Genomic DNA, 16,343 nt, shown 5'->3' with positions numbered 1-16,343 from the left:
AATGGGAAACTGAAATAGTGGTAGTGACTGTGAGGTGACTCTGTGTCTTCCCCTGGCTTATACAGCATAAGTAAGCCAAGGGAAGACACAGAGCAGTTTCTAATATACTGGCTTGCTTAGTATGTACCAGGTCTAATTATTTGCTTCTCAAAACTCAACTCAAGATTCATTAGTTGGAGTAGATTAGGCCTGAGTAACTAATGCAAGAAGGAACCTATCTATTTCTTAGGCAACAATCAGTGTATGTCAAGGAATAGGGCAAGTCTCCCTGCTGATAGAAACTTTTTATCATGAACACTCAGCTTTCAAATAGACCCCAGGTTATCAATGTCCCAGGTAGCTAGAAAAGGGAAGAACACGGCGGAGCACAGAGGAGGACGTCATGCCTATGCCTGGTTGGGGCACGTGTTCTTGCCACTCATTTCCCACTGCAGAAAACTTAGTCACATGGTCAGAAATACTGTAGTTCCGGAAAAAGGGTGTTCCAGGCCCAGGGCCTCGGTTCCCTCTGGAACCAGTGAAACCAAGACAAGTCCAGGAAGAAGGCAGGTTGGGAGAAAGGCTTTTCTTCCTTGCAGTCACTGGCAGCTCATGCTCCCCAGCCAGGCACACACTCCACTGCCCCACCTCTGCGGGAGACAGTCTGAGTCACCGTGGTGTGGGCTGAGAGCGAGAAGGGGCTGAGGAGGAGCCAGGCGGGGAGACAGGGCAACGCGATAGCCCAGGCTCAGAAATGTGTCCCCTCCCTCAGCAGGGCCATAAATGATCCCTTGCCTAAGAACTGCCGAGGGTGTCTGGTTGAAATCCCCGGGAAAGAAATGTAGCACGTGTGTATGTCTGCCTCCTTTGAAAGAGGTTTTCAAAAGATCTGAATAGGGAGGCTGAGAGTCTTGAGGAAATACAGAAATACATTCCCAGAAGAGGGTCTGGGGCAAGTGTGTAAAGTCTTCATTAGAGCATCTCCAGCACCATGTCTGCTGCCCAGGAATTCCCTGCGAAAATGCTGAATCTCTACCCCTCTCTATATTTATATTGACGTCCCGATCTTTCCATACATCAATACAGATACCAATCTAGACAGGCAGGCAGGCAGACATGCAGAAGTCTTTTAAAACTTGTATCCCATGTCCTCTAATTATATAATTTCTCATGAGGAAAAAGGAGCTAGTACCCAATTTTAGTCACTAGTTTTTGATATTCTGTATACATCTTTAGAAATGTCACGTACAAGATACCCTGTATTACTGACATCTACTACACACAATTTTCATAATTGCTGTTTCCTTGTATTTTGGAGCAAGTGAAGTTTCAAATGCTTAATTTCATGGGAGGTGGGTTTCAATGCCTAACATGATTGTTCACTCAACATGTCTTTTTTGAATGGATACAGATCCCAGAAAATGCTACATCTGATTTTTTGTATTCATTCCTCAGAATTCGAGAAGACTCAATGGGATTCTCCTCAGCCGGAGGCACCGGTGGTGGTCCCAGACCGCAGTCAGACACGGGGAGACGAGTCCTCTGTCTCAGGGTATTTCTCCAGCGTATCGTCTCCAGGAAAGATTCAATCTGCTGCTGAGGACGGTAAGGGAGACACAAAGCTGGGCAGGATGAATAGATGGCGTGGCTCGGCCCAATCCCTACTTACTTCACTTTCCCTTCAAAAACAGGAAAGGGCTTCAGGGCAGAGGAACTAAGACTGAAGCCTCTGCAGAGGGACAAATTGGGGGTGTGCTTTCCAGGATAGGGCAGTTCCCCGTGTGAACACTGGGACAGCTGTGAGATGGTGGGCTGTGCTGGTAACAGGGTGGGAATTCAATTACAACCTCTTCCCTCAGATCAGCACAAACTCACTCACACACACACTATATTCCTTCGTACCAGATACAGCCCCATTATCCTTTCCTGTCACGTTTTCTCTCATATGCACATGCCTTCATTCCAGATGCGTCCTTCCCATTCTCTACAAGCGTTACACAGATACACACTTCCACCTTCCCTGCTCAAGGAGTCATGCTCAGACTCTGCTGTCTACACACTAACCCTTAAATAATGTGCACCCAGTCACACAGGTAACTTGTTTTACCTCCCTCATTAGAGGTAGCTACGTATCTCTGTTCCATTTACAAAGACACACTTTGTGAAATCCAGTCACTCATGATCTATAGATGGAACAACCAATATTACCACACATTTGAAAATTGCAAAGGAAAATGTCATTATGCTATCCACATAAATGGAGGCTATGTGGGTTCACTGAAGACATTACATAGCAGACTCTTATTCTTTATTTAATAGATGGATAAATATACAAACACCAAGCACAGACCACATCTATCATTTTTACTTAATTTATCCACAAAAGCAGCTCTACAGCATGGACACAGGACAGTGGTCCCAACCAAAAGCCAGAAAGCAATGGAAAAGCTTCCTGGCGCTAGTAAGAAGGGACCACTGAATGGGATGTGGGGATCTAGGCAGAGCCCAGAGATGAGCTGAGTGATTCTGCTCATCAGTCAGCACAAGGCTGCCCAGTACAGAAAGAAACTCAAAATGCTTCTCCATCTTCATTAATACAATCCCCAGCGGAAGTAGTAAACCCCAAGGGAAAATACTTCAAAGGACAGGAGCGAGCCCAAGGAGACAAGGGGAGGGCAGAGAGTTATTTGAGGAAATGGTGGAAGAGGGCCTCAGGGGATGAGTTGTATCAGAGGAACATGGAAGAACATGTCAGTATGAGCTGGGCGAGGACAGGTTACATTACCAGGAAGATGTGACAGCACTAATAGCCTAAAGCACGCCCAACACGGTAGGACCCTCAGGTCCGGACCTGAGTAGAGACATACCTGGTCCGAGACCCCCGCACAGCACTATCTTTTCATAGCCAATGTTTGCAAGTTCAACCCTATACAGTCCCATCTGCACCCCTGATCATCATCATTCACTTCCTTGTCATGTTCCACATGCATCTGAGTTCTCTGCTCTGTTTCTGTCGCAACCATACAAAAGTGCTGCATTAGTTGTCCCTGTGTTTTAATGTCACGTGAACACAAATGCACAGTACATGCTTTGCGTCAACTTCTCTTCACTCTCTGTACTTGTGTTTGTAATAATCATCCATGATATATGTGACTGTAGTTCCTTCATTCTTTGCATATAAATAGTGTCTTTATTGAGTATACTTTCACGAGCATTTCGGTTACTTTCAATCTGGGGCTACTCTAAAAGGTGATATTCTGAAAATTCTATTACATGTATTTTGCTATATGGATATATTTCTAATTGGTGAATGCCTAAGAGTTAGAGAGCTAGGCTTTAGTGTTCATATTCCATCCCAATGCCTTAAACCTCAATCTTTCAAGATTTTACTTTGTAATACAATCAATCACACGCTACTCTACATTTATTCTTGCACTCTCTGTCCTGTGCCCTCATTTACTTTGGATCTTCAAACAGTTCTATATTGAAAACTCATATATTCTTTCTCTTACAGCCATTGATTTTTCATGTCCTTCTGCACTTTCACTGTTACCTTACACTAGTCTCAAAGAGAATACTCCCAATAAACCTGTTGCACAACTAAGCCACCTAACATGTGAAACACACACACAAATGCATAATCGTAGGACACACCGTCTGCACACATAGATATGTGCTGACCTAAAACACAGACACAAAGCACAAATACCATTCTCACACACACAAAACTATCCCATATTCAAATGTGCAAACAACAGATCAGTCACACATTAAAGAATTTATACACACAAAGCACATGACATTCCTCACAGCATTCTGCCACAATGTGTGCATGATACACACACCTGACACATTCATTAGAGATGCAGGTCATCTTAATTCACTGAGGAGAAGTGAGCTTGGTCAGCAAAACAAACACACTGACTAATAATAAATAGTTAAATACTGCAAAGATAAAAATTCACCAATTGTTTCATCTGAGATTGAAGATCTAAGAGGGGAATAAAAAGGGCACACCCACAAAAAGATGGCAGAGGAAAACCAGTGGTACCAAAAATCTTAAGCAAGGTGAGTGAGTCAGTGTGAGGAGCCTGGACTACAGGGTCCAGAGAGTAACCCAGAAAGCTGACATAGGCCAATTCTCTGTCCAAGCCAGAGATAACTGTGTATTACAAACTCAGTATTTCCATGAGGGACAGTGGGGAGAGTACATTACGGAGAAGAGTGTAGGAGGGAACAGAATGGAACCAGCCGCCTCCATTACTTTCACTCCATTTTCCAGGAGTCTCAAAGCTCCACACATGGGGTGCACCGCCTGGGTACTCTTTGGAAGACAAAGCTGGGGGTCCTGAGGGACATGTCAGGCCCTCTGAATCAGAACGCTACGCCTCTGGCTCCTCTCTTGACTCAGCCTCTTGTGCTGCTAAGTAGAGAGGAAGAGCTGCTGAAGTCCGGGCAGATCAGGGCAGTGGGAGTCGGCACAGAGCTGCAGAGATCGAGCTCAGCGTCTCTGCTCAGCCAGAGAGAAAGGTCTGCTTTGGGCCCAGCCGCAGTCTCCTCCTCTCCAATCTGGGAGCCTAGGGCTCTGGTTCCACGCCATCAACAGGAACTCATTTCAAATACTCCCTTAATTTAATGACATCTGCAGAGTCCCATTGGCCTCCTAAGGTTAACATTCATAGGTTCTGGGGAATAGGAGATGGCATCTTGCAACGGTGGGGGACCTTACCCAGATTATGACAACTAAAACAAAGTGTGTTTAACCCAATGACATATGTAGTCAGGTAAACAAATATTAAAGTATTTCATCTAATCGGTATTCTGTGGCAGCACAGGTACAAGAAACGGGGCAAGAATGTCCATAGAGACAACATATGTGTTTTATACACTTGGGCAAAATCAGAAACTGTTGAATACTTGTATTTTGGAGCTCTGGCCAGAAAAGAGACTGCAGTCTCCATGCATGGAGGACACAGAGCAAGCAATCAAAATGTACGGAATCGATGAAAGAGAGGCTGGACCTCGAGAGCGGGTTCACAGCGGTGGCCTGAGAGGGTGTATATCAGTTTCCCGGTTGACTAGAGATAGAAGCTGCTACAAACCCCTGTCCAGACGTGAGAGAACACAGAAACACAACAAAGTTTCTTTCTGCCCTCCGAGATATGCAGGGCATGTACATAAGACACAACCTTGAGATTCAACGGAAATCTCAACAAGGCCAAGTGCCCAAAAGTGCAAGGGTATCAGACGGGGCCGTGTTTGAAAAAGCACGAAAACTGACAAAATGACAGAGAAACGGGCAGACTAACTCAGCCTGAACCTGGGAAGCTGTGCTCCCCTGGTCACCATGTCACAAATCTTTCACAACGAGCTGGAAGGGAGCCAGAAAGGTCCAGAACAATTTTCCCATGCAGGAACCTGTAGATTCCTCCTTTGTCTTACAGAGGAGAGCAAAGCTCCTCTGTACAAACAGGGGTTTGCTGATACATCCCCCTGCCCAGACGTAACGTGTGTGTCCTCTCGTGCATGAAGAGTGGCCACAGATTTGAAAGTGGCCCCTCAATTCTTGCATCCAGCCACCTCCTGTCCTCATAAGCACACAGGTGTGACACTCCATCACACCCACAGCTACTCACACTCACTCACACGCACACTCCCAAGCTGATATCCACATGTGTTACACCATCACACCCTCACTTTTCTGCACACACATTCCTCTAATTTACTTTCTCCAACATCATTCCTTCAGTACCATGGTCTCTGACCCCACAGATAATCCCACTCTTGTAGCACTCTGTATTTCACACCAATAGGGCTTGAAACCATCACAATTGTATAACAACGTCTAAAACTCCTCTTTGTTCCCAGGCTCTTAGTCCCTTCACATAATCCCCAAATTCCACCATCCATCTAGTGACCTGTCTCCTATCTAGCCTTCACGTGGCCACTCTGTTACGCTTTCACGGTCTCAACACATCTCACAAAGTACTTCAAATCCTCACAGTCTTTGCTATAAATCAAATAGATATGATATAACTACTGAAACTTTCATAGCACATAAAACACAGGTTACTCATAAATACATGGAAGATACACTGCCTCCATAAATACAGAATTATGCTTCATGTCACCCAGCACATCACACCACCTTCACACATCCGGGCCATCTCATCTCTAGACTCACTACCTAAAATTGTGGAGGAAACATGACAGGCACATACACATCAGATTATACTCGCCACACTTAAATAGGACGCGCACCAAATGTTCCCATCCCCGCCCCACCGCCAGACACTCTCTAGCCACTAAGAGACAAAGTGGATGCAATTTGGAGAGTAAACATTGGGCTGCAGTTTTTAAACAGAGGACAGGTTATTTTGTCAGGAATAAGAATTTACCTATTTATTTACTGAAGTTTGTGAATTTGAAGGCATAGTCTTTTTATTGGAAATGTGGAGGAAGAGGAAGGACACCTATCTGGGGATTTTCAGGATATATTTAAATCCATAGTAGAGCTCATTTAAGAAATATATGTATTTAACTGGGAAAAAAGAGCAGCATAGAAGTATTCTGTAAATTGAGAAGGTATAAAATTCAAGATAGGTGATGAGCATGGTAAGTACAGCTGAACTACCGAGTCCGAGCCCTGTGTGGGCCGGGGACACGGAGGAGGGTGGCACACTGAGTAGGCTGCTGACAGCTGTGCCATTTAAGGGCACGTACACTCTGGAGAGCAGGGCAGGGGCCAGCGCTGGGAGGGGTTGTCTGGAGCCAACTGTGGAGCCCCTCCTGGAGTCTCCTACTCCAGCTCAGAACGCAGCAGTTCCCCCCAAGCCCTGGCCCTGCACAGCTCTGGCAACAGAGGCCCCCATCAGGTTCCCCAGAGCGGACACCTGCGAGAGGAGCCGGGGACAGGAGGTGGGCGGGAGGGCTCTCCTGTCCCTTCCGACTCTCCCCAGGGGCAGGAGATGGGCACTTTTGTTTGATGGTCCCCAGCTGACAGACGGAAGCACTGAACCCACGTATATATACTCCAAGTATATTCTTCCAGTAAGTAGAGTAATATCATCAAATAATACAGGCAACTTACTATGTACGAGGCGGAAATCTGAGCCTCTGATATACTGCAGTATACATCTTTAGAAACATCAGACACAAGATGCCCAATATCACTGACATCTACTGCACACAATTTTCATAATTGTTTCCTTATATTTTGGAGCAAGTGAAGTTTCAAATGCTTAATTTCATGGGGGAGGGGGGTGGGTTTCAATGCCTAACCTGATAATCGACTTAACATGTCTTTTTTGAATGGATAGAGATCCCAGAAAATGCCACATCTGCTTTTTGTATTCATTCCTCAGAATGCCAGAATTCTCAAGAGGATTCTCCTCAGCCGGAGGCACGTGTGGTCCCAGACCGCAGTCAGACACCGGGAGAAGAGTCCTCTGTCTCGGGGTATTTCTCCTGCGTGTCGTCTCCAGGAAAGCTTCCTGGTGCTGCTGAGGACGGTAAGGGAGACACAAAGGCTGCACGGGATGAATAGCTGGCGTGGCTCGGCCCAATCCCTACTTACTCCACTTTCCCTTCAAAAACAGGAAAGGGCTTCAGGGCAGAGGAACTAAGACTGAAGCCTCTGCAGAGGGACAAATGGGGGGTGTGCTTTCAAGGATAGGGCAGTTCCCCGTGTGAACACTGGGACAGCTGTGAGATGGTGGGCTGTGCTGGTAACAGGGTGGCAATTCAATGACCTCTTCCCTCGGATCAGCACAAACTCACCCACACACACACCTGTACACCGTCATTCACCACCGCCTTACCAATGTCAGAAACACTCACCAGGTATGTCCCAGAACATACACACACCTCCACACCCTTAATCCCACATAATCACACCACACACATACCTCAGATAAAATGTATGTCACACGGCATTCTGTGATTTCACATATGTATGTACTTCCAGGCCATGTGCCCACATAGGAATATTCTCATGACCATCTCAACTCCTACAGACTTCACACACTTTTTCTAGTTTTCTCATGTCTGAAATTTCCTTTCCCAGGAGGAGGAGGAGGAGAAATCCTGCAGTGGCTTCAGTATATTCTTCAAACTCAGCCTCTTGAGGTGACTCTACCCGAGGCCTTGGAGGAATGGGAATTTTCCTCCACCTGTACTCAAGACCCCTTTCCACCATACCTGGGCACGGCACCCGTCAAGGAGATATACTACAGGCCGGTCCAGATGAAAAGAGGCGTGGCTGAGTCATGGGATGAGGTGGAAGTCTATGAGCCAGCCTCAAAGAGGACCAAAAGAGAACCTGATTTTTCTGAAGAGGCTGAAAAAGAGCATGAAGAGGCCTCAGACATGTGGAGTCGCTTGTCTACACGGGAACTCATAGATGTCAGCGACTATAGCGAAGCCTCAGAGGAGACGGAGCAGGCTGGCAGTGCGGGGGAGCCTCCAGCCCAGGAGGAGATCCCCAGGGCCGAGACGCCTGAATGGCTGGTGGCCCTGGACAGCGGCTTCAGGTGCCTGGGCTGCTGCCGGGTTTTCCCCAGCTTGGAGGTCCTGCAGGACCACGTGGACAATGCGGCCCGTGAGGGCTTCAGCTGCCAGGTTTTCCATCGCATCCTGGGTTGGCTGAATGACAAGAATAAGAAAGAAGAGGAGGAGGAGGAGAATCGATGCACGATCATGTAGATGGTAGACCGAAGAACACTTTGGCAGGAAGACATCCTCCTGCGAGTATACAGACTTTTTCAGGCCCTAGGAAAGTGGAAGTGAAGTAGCCCAGACTCTACTGAGGGCCTTCATCTCTTAGCAGCCATGATACCCACTTTGTTTAAATGTATCCACCACCTTCCCTACATACATATCTGTATTATACTTTGGTATCATATCCAGAAACAAATTGCCAAGATCATTGTAAAGATGACTTACAAGGGAAACCCCATCAGGCTATGAGCACACTTCTCAGCAGAAACTTTACAGGCCAGAAGGGAGAGGCATGAAATATTTAACGTACTGAAACAGGAAGACCTTCAACCAAGAATCCTCAACCCAGCAAGATTATAATTTAATTTGAAGCAGGGGTTAAATAATCTCCAGGTGAAGGAAGGCTCAAAGAATTTATAACAACAAAACCAGCATTACAGGATGTTAAAGGGATTGCTGTAGATGAAATGTTCCTAAGGCTAAATAGTTTTGATTAGGACATCTAATACATGAAGGGTGGAGGAAGAAGAAGGAAAAAAAGCACTTTTAGGCTGTGTTTGAAATACAGCAATCAGCAACTTAATATAGACTGTTATATATAGTAAGGAAGCTATCCTTGAGCCTTTGGTAACCACAAACCTAAAGCCTATAATAATAATAGATACAAAAAGTTAAAAAAAGAGAAATCTAACCACAGCACTACAGAAAACCATCAAATAACAAAAAAAAGAGAGGGATCACGGGAAGATGACGGCGTGAGTAGTTCAGAGGAAATCTCCTCCCCAAAACATATATATTTATGAAAATACAATACATACAACTATTCCTAAAAGAGACACCAGTGGATGCAGTACAACAGCCAGGATACATCTACACCTGTGAGAACTCAACATCACACGAAGGGGGTAAGATACAAGCCGCGGCCAGGTGGGACCCAAATGCTCCCAGACCCCAAAACCCAGCGGGAAGAAAGGAGTCAGAACGGGGAGGGAGTGAAACCCAGGACTGATAAACAACCAGCTCTAGAAATCCACACCCAGAGCGCACACTCAAGGTGCACAGGGTGCTGGATATTAGAGAAACAGAAAACCAAAACCTGTGGGCAGGACCCCGCAACCAGTGCCCCTGAGACAAAAGAAAAGCTAGTGCTTTCTGCAAGTCTTAAAGAGACAGGGACCCCATAGCTGGACGAACTTGTCCTGGCACCCTTAGCCAGCAGCTGGGAATCCCGGGGAAACTTAGGCACCCTAAACCCCGGGGAGGCAGTGCAGCTCTGAAGCCCCTCACAGCACTAAGCAGCCTGCCAGTTGTTCCTCCAACTGGCACAGACCCCAACACACCAGCCCAGTAGAGGGAGAGTGGCAGCGCGTGGCAGCCTCTCCAAGATAGTTCAAACAACACCTGAGAAAGGATCTGCAGAGGCAGACCTAACCAGTCTCCCTGAAAAAGAATTCAAAATAAAAATCATAAACATGCTGACAGAGCTGCAGAGAAATATGCAAGAGCTAAGGCATGAAGTCCGGAGGGAGAGTACAGACGTCCAGAGGGAGATTACAGAAATGAAACAAACTCTAGAAGGATTTATAAGCAGAATGGATAAGATGCAAGAGGCCATTGATGGAATAGAAAGCAAAGAACAGGAATGCATAGAAGCTGATGCAGAGAGAGATAAAAGGATCTCCAGAATGAAACAATATTAAGAGAACTGTGTGACCAATCCAAAAGGAACAATATCCGCATTATAGGGGTACCAGAGGAAGAAGAGAGAGAAAAAGGGATAGAAAGTGTCTTTGAAGAAATAATTGCTGAGAACCTCCCCAAACTGGGGGAGGAAATAGTTGCTCAGACTACGGAGGCACACAGAAGTCCCGAGAGACGGTACCCAAAGAGGACAACACCAAGACACATAATAATTGAAATGGCAAAGATCAAGGAAAAGGACAGAGTATTAAAGGCAGCCAGAGAGAAAAAAGGTCACCTACAAAGGAAAACCCATCAGGCTATCATCAGACTTCTCAACAGAAACCTTACAGGCCAGAAGAGAATGGCATGATATATTTAATGGAAAGAAACAGAAGGGCCTTGAACCAAGGATACTGTATCCAGCACAATTATCATTTAAATATGAAGGAGGGATTAAACAATTCCCAGACAAGCAAAAGTTGAGGGAATTTGCGTCCAACAAACCACCTCTACAGGGTATCTTACAGGGACTGCTCTGGATGGGAGCACTCCTAAAAAGAGCACAGAACAAAACACCCAACATATGAAGAATGGAGGAGGAGGAAAAATAAGGGAAAGAAATAATCAACAGACTGTGTTTATAACAGCTCAATAAGCAAGTTAAGTCAGACAGTAAGGTAGTAAACAAGTTAACCTTGAACCTTTGGTAACCACAAATCTGAAGCCTGCAATGGCAATTAAGTACATATCTTTCAATAATCACCCTAAATGTAAATGGACTGAATGCACCAATCAAAAGACAGAGTAATAGAATGGATAGAAAAGCAAGACCCATCTATATGCTGCTTACAAGAGACTCACCTCAAACCCAAAGACATGCACAGATTAAAATTCAAGGGATGGAGAAAGATATTTCATGCAAACAACAGAGAGAAAAAGGCAGGTGTTGCAATACTAGAATCAGACAAAATAGACTTCAAAATAAAGAAAATAAGAAGAGATAAAGAAGGACATTACATAATGATTAAGGGCTCAGTCCAACAAGAGGATATAACCATTATAAACATATATGCACCCAATATAGGAGCACCAATATATGTGAAACAAATACTAACAGAATTAAAGGAGGAAATAGAATGCAATGCATTCATTTTGGGAGACTTTAACACACCACTCACTCCAAAGGACAGATCCACCAGACAGAAAATAACTAAGTAGACAGAGGCACTGAACAACGCACTAGAACGGATGTACCTAATAGACATCTATACAGCTCTACATCCAAAAGCAACAGGATACACATTCTTCTCAAGTGCACGGGGTGCTGGATATTATAAATTCCAAAAGATTGAAATCCCACCAACCAACTTTTGAGACCACAAAGGTATAAAACTAGAAATAAATTGTACAAAGAAAGCAAAAAGACTCACAAACACATGGAGGCTTAACAACATGCTCCTAAATAATCAATGGATCAATGACCAAATTAAAATGGAGATCCAGCAATATATGGAAACAAATGACAACAAAAACACAAAGCCCCATCTTCTGTGGGACACAGCAAAAGCAGTCTTAAGAGGAAAATATATAGCAATCCAGGCATATTTAAAGAAGGAAGAACAATCCCAAATGAATAGTCTAATGTCACAGTTATCAAAATTGGAAAAAGAAGAATAAATGAGGCCTAAGGTCAGCAGAGAGAGGGACATAATAAAGATCAGAGAAGAAATAAATAAAATTGAGAAGAATAAAACAATAGAAAAAAATCAATGAAACCAAGAGCTGGTTCTTCGAGAAAATAAACAAAATAGATAAACCTCTAGCCAGACTTATTTAGAGAAAAAGAGAGTCAACACACATCAACAGAATCAGAAATGAGAAAGGAAAAATCACAACGGGCCCCACAGAAATACAAAGAATTATTAGAGAATACTATGAAAACCTATACGCTAACAAGCTGGAAAACCTAGGAGAAATGGACAACTTCCTAGAAAAATACAACCTTCCAAGACTGACCCAGAAAGAAACAGAATATCTAAACAGACCAATTACCAGCAACGAAATTGAATCAGTAATCAAAAAAATACCCAAGAACAAAACCCCCGGGCCAGATGGATTTACCTCGGAATTTTATCAGACATACAGAAAAGGCATAACACCCATTCTCCTTAAAGTTTTCCAAAAAACAGAAGAGGAGGGAATACTCCCAAACTCATTCTATGAAGTCAACATCACCCTAATACCCAAACCAGGCAAAGACCCCAGCGAAAAAGAAAACTACAGACCAATATCCCTGATGAACACAGATGCAAAAATACTCAACAAAATATCAGCAAACCGAATTCAAAAATACATCAAGAGGATCATACACCATGACCAAGTGGGATTCATCCCAGGGATGCAAGGATGGTACAACATTCGAAAATCCATCAACATCATCCACCACACCAACAAAATGAAGGACATAAACCACATGATCATCTCCATAGATGCTGAAAAAGCATTCAACAAAATTCAACATCCATTCATGATAAAAACTCTCAACAAAATGGGCATAGAGGGCAAGTACCTCAACATAATAAAGGCCATATATGATAAACCCACAGCCAACATCATACTGAACAGCGAGAAGCTGAAAGCTTTTCCTCTGAGATCGGGAACAAGACATGGATGCCCACTCTCCCCACTGTTATTCAACATGGTACTGGAGGTCCTAGCCACAGCAATCAGATAAAACAAAGAAATACAAGGAATCCAGATTGGTAAAGAAGAAGTCAAACTATCACTATTTGCAGATGACATGATATTGTACATAAAAAACCCTGGAGACTCCACTGCAAAACTACTAGAACTAATATCGGAATTCAGCAAAGTTGCAGGATACAAAATTAACACAAACACACAGAAATCTGTAGCTTTCCTATACACTAACAATGAACTAATAGAAAGAGAAATCAGGAAAACAATTCCATTCACAATAGCATCAAAAAGAATAAAACACCTAGGAATAAACCTAACCAAGGAAGTGAAAGACCTATACCCTGAAAACTACAAGACACTCTTAAGAGAAATTAAAGAGGTCACTAACAAATGGAAACTCATCCCATGCTCCTGGCTAGGAAGAATTAATATAGTCAAAATGGCCATCCTGCCCAAAGCAATATACAGATTTGATGTAATCCCTGTCAAATTACCAACAGCATTCTTCAATGAACTGGAATAAATAATTCAAACATTCATATGGAACCATCAAAGACCCCAAATAGCCAAAGCAATCCTGAGAAGGAATAAGAAAGTGGGGGGGATCTCGCTCCCCAACTTCAAACTCTACCACAAAGCCATAGTAATCAAGACAATTTGGTACTGGCACAAGAACAGAGCCACAGACCACTGGAACAGAATAGAGACTCCAGACATTAACCCAAACATATATGGCCAATTAATATATGATAAAGGAGCCATGGACATACAATGGGGAAATCTCTTCAACAGACGGTGCTGGCAAAACTGTACAGCTACATGTAAGAGAATGAAACTGGATCACTGTCTAACCCCATACACAAAAGTAAATTCTAAATGGATCAAAGACCTAAATGTAAGTCATGAAACCATAAAACTCTTAGAAAAAAACATAGGCAAAAATCTCATGGACATAAACATGAGTTACTTCTTCATGAACATATCTCCCCAGGCAAGGGAAACAAAGGCAAAAATGAACAAGTGGGACTATATCAAGCTAAAAAGCTTCTGTACAGCAAAGGACACCATCAATAGAACAAAAAGGTATCCTACAGTATGGGAGAACATATTCATAAACAACAGATCCGATAAAGGACTGAAATCCAAAATATATAAAGAGCTCACACACCTCAACAAACAAAAAGCAAATAATCCAATTAAAAAATGGGCAGAGGAGCTGAACAGACAGTGCTCTAAAGAAGAAATCCAGATGACCAACAGGCACATGGAAAGATGCTCCACATCGCTAATCATCAGAGAAATGCAAATTAAAACCACAATGAGATATCACCTCACATCGGTAAGGATCACCATCATCGAAAAGACAAACAACAACAAATGTTGGCGAGGTTGTGGAGAAAGCGGAACCCTCCTACACTGCTGGTAGGAATATAAATTAGTTCAACCATTGTGGAAAGCAGTATGGACGTTCCTCAGAATACTCAAAATAGAAATACCACTTGACCCAGGAATTCCACTTCTAGGAATTTACCCTAAGAATGCAGCACTCCAGTTTGAAAAAGACAGATACACCCCTATGTTTACCACTGCACTGTTTACAGTAGCCAAGATATGGAAGCAACCTAAATGTCCATCAGTAGATGAATGGATAAAGAAGATGTGGTACATAAACACAATGGAATATTATGCAGCCATAAGAGAAAAACAGATCCTACCATTCGCAACAACATGGATGGAGCTAGAGGATATAATGCTCAGTGAAATAAGCCAAGCGGAGAAGGACAAGTACCAAATGATTTCACTCATATGTGGAGTATAAGAACAAAGGAAAACTGAAGGAACAAAACAGCAGCAGAATCACAGAATCCAAGAATGGACTAATAGTTACCAAAGGGAAAGGGACTGGGGACAATGGGTGGGAATGCAGGGATAAGGGTGGGGAGAAAAGAAAGAGGGCATTACGATTAGCATGTGTAGTCCGTGGGGGACACGGGGAGGGCTGTGCAAGACAGAGAAGACAAGTAGTGAGTTTACAGCATCTTACTATGCAGATGGACAGTGACTGTGAAGGGGTATGTGGGGGGGGATTTGGTGAAGGGGGGAACCTAGTAAACATAATGTTCTTTCTGTAACTGTACATTAATGATACCAAAATAAAAATAAATAAATAAATAAATAAAAAAGAATGGACTAATAGTTACCAAAGGAAAAGGGACTGGGGAGGATGGGAGGGAAGGGAGGGATAAGGGTGAGGAAAAAGAAAGAGGGCATTACGATTAGCATGTATAGTGCGAGGGGGGTACGGGGAGGGCTGTGCAACACAGAGAAGACAAGTAGTGATTTTTACAGCATCTTACTATGCAGATAAGATAGTGACTGTGAAGGGGCATGTGGGGGGACTTGGTGAAGGGGGGAGCCTAGTAAACATAATGTTCTTCATGTAATTGTAGATTAATGATACCAAAATTAAAAAAGTAAAAAAAATAAAAACCCTATTAGTTAAAAAGTAAGGTTCTTAACATACTGTTTAACAAACAGACAATAACTCAGCTCACCTTGGGAGCAAAGCAGGCAGTCTTGAGTGACATGCTTCCAGACCAGGAAACTGCTATCCCTGGAGGAAATCAGAGCAGTAAATTTCTTGTAAATAACCCAGAAAACTAATAAGAAACTTAGTGTCTCTTCAAAGATAAATATTTTTGGACCGCTTAGCAGGTGTACATCCCTAGCCCTTTGTCTCTCAACCACCCATAAAACCCCTAGACAATGCACCAACCCGGGGCTCTTTTGTCCCCTCCTGGTGTGAGCCAGTAGCTCTGTACTCTCACTTTAGCTCTAAATAAAAGCCTCTCACTTGCTCTCCTACCTTGAGTGTTTGTGAAGTTCATTCTTCAACTCCACAAACAAGAACCCTAGCAGCAAAGGGGCACAAAAATTTTCAATCATAATGTAGGCTGGTCACAGAGAATAAAGCCAATGATTCTGTAACAACCTTCTTATCAACATAAGTTGATAGTATCTGTGCTAGTGGGAGTAAGGATTTAATAATATGGGTAAGTGTTGAACCACTGTGCTGTATACATGAAACTAAAATGAGACTGAATATCAATAAAAAGGATTAATAAAACTAAAAGCTTGTTCTTTGCAAAAACTTATAAAATAGCAAACCCACAGCAAGAATGATCAGGAAAGAGTATAAACAACATTAGGAATGAAAAAGAATAGTTATCACAGACTTAAAGAGTTTTTTAAGCAAAACAGAT

The sequence above is a fragment of the Manis javanica genome, chromosome 14 (genome assembly GCF_040802235.1).
Source record: "Manis javanica isolate MJ-LG chromosome 14, MJ_LKY, whole genome shotgun sequence".
NCBI lineage: Eukaryota > Metazoa > Chordata > Mammalia > Pholidota > Manidae > Manis > Manis javanica.
The sequence above is the reverse complement of the archived record's forward strand: the minus strand, read 5'-3'. Positions refer to the sequence as shown.